The following is a 1759-nucleotide window of genomic DNA, read 5'->3' as shown; positions in this document are numbered from 1 at the left end:
TCCTTAGGTTAGTTAGGTTTAAGTAGTTCTAGGCGACTAATGACCTCAGATGTTGAGTCCCATAGTGCTCAGAGCCATTTGAACCATTTTTTAGAGTATGTGAACAGCGTCTTGAATCAATAACAGTGGAAAACCTACTTCGAGCAAAATGACGAAGCTTTACAAAACACGGGTAAAAGAAGGATGTGTTTTATAGTTAAATGAAATTAAGACCAATTGACCTTTGCTATCTGGTGAGGAGTAATCACAATATGTTGTGCTGAAACTGAACTCTGTCCTAACAAGCCATGAAGGCCCAACGGTACCGACCGGCCGCCGTGTCATCCTCAGCTCACAGGCGTCACTGGATGCGTATACGGAGGGACTTGTGAACAGCACAACGCTCTCCCGGCCTTTTTGTCACTTCGCGAGACCGGACCAGCTATTCTCAATCAGGTATCTCCTCAATTTGCCTCACAAGGGCTGAGTGCACCCTGCTTGCCAACAGCACTCGCGCAGTTCGGATGGTCACCCATCCAGGTGCTAGACCAGCCCGACAGCGCTTAACTTCGGTAATCTGACGGAAACCGGCGTTACCACTGCGGCAAGTCCGCTGGCAATATGTTGTGCTGACGTAGCGAATTGCAATAATATCTGCAGAATATCGACACTTGGTGCAGGGATTCGCTGTTGACTCTCAGCATAAACAAATGGATCGTACTGTTCATAAATAGAGAAACAGACCTAGTATGTATAATTACACGATTGCAGAACAATCACTAGTAGCAGTTACATCCACAATATTCCTCGGAGTACGAAAACAGAGTGATTGAAACTGGAACGACAACGTATATAATGACTTTTCTGGAGACTAGAAATCTACTCTGTAGGAATCAGCATGGGTTTCGAAAACGACGGCCGTGTGAAACCCAGCTCGCGCTGTTCGTCCACGAGATTCAGAGGGCCATAGACCCGGGTTCACAGGTAGATGCCGTGTTTCTTGACTTCCGCAAGGCGTTCGATACAGTTCCCCACGGTCGTTTAATGAACAAACTAAGAGCATATGGACTCTCAGACCAATTGTGTGATTGGAATGAAGAGTTCCTAGATAACAGAACGCAGCATGTCATTCTCAATGGAGAGAGGAGTCTTCCGAAGTAAGAATGATTTCAGGTGTGCCGCAGGGCAGTGTCATGGGACCGTTGCTATTCACAATACACGTAAATTACCTTGTGGATGACATCGGAAGCTCACTGAGGCTTTTTGCAGATGATGCTGTGGTGTATCGAGAGATTGTAACAATGGAAAATTGTACTGAAATGCAGGAGGATCTGCAGCGAATTGACGCATGGTGCAGGAAGTAGGTTACAGTACGCTTGTTCGCCCAGCAGTGTGGAATCCGTACCAGATAGGGTTGATGGAAGAGATGGATAAGATCCAACGGAGAGCAGCGCGCTTCGTTACAGGATCATTTAGTAATCGCGAAAACGTTACGGAGATGATAAACTCCAGTGGAAGACTCTACAGGAGAGACGCTCAGTAGCTCGGTACGGGCTTTTGTTAAAGTTTCGAGAACATACCACTGCGGCAAGTCCGCTGGCAATATGTTGTACTGACGTAGCGAATTGCAATAATATCTGCAGAATATCGACACTTCGCTGTTGACTCTCAGCATAAACAAATGGATCGTACTGTTCATAAATAGAGAAACAGACCTAGTATAGTTTGGAGTGTAGCCATGTATGGAAGTGAAACATGGAAGATAACTAGTTTGGACAAG

General features: G+C 45.9%; 1 pseudogene; it reads right to left on the bottom strand.

The window, feature by feature from the left end:
- Positions 1 to 478: 478 nt before the first annotated feature.
- Positions 479 to 597, bottom strand: LOC126300127 (5S ribosomal RNA; annotated as a pseudogene).
- Positions 598 to 1759: the final 1162 nt, after the last annotated feature.

The sequence above is a fragment of the Schistocerca gregaria genome, chromosome X, assembly GCF_023897955.1.
Source record: "Schistocerca gregaria isolate iqSchGreg1 chromosome X, iqSchGreg1.2, whole genome shotgun sequence".
Lineage (NCBI taxonomy): Eukaryota > Metazoa > Arthropoda > Insecta > Orthoptera > Acrididae > Schistocerca > Schistocerca gregaria.
This window is presented reverse-complemented; position numbering and strand designations above follow the sequence as displayed.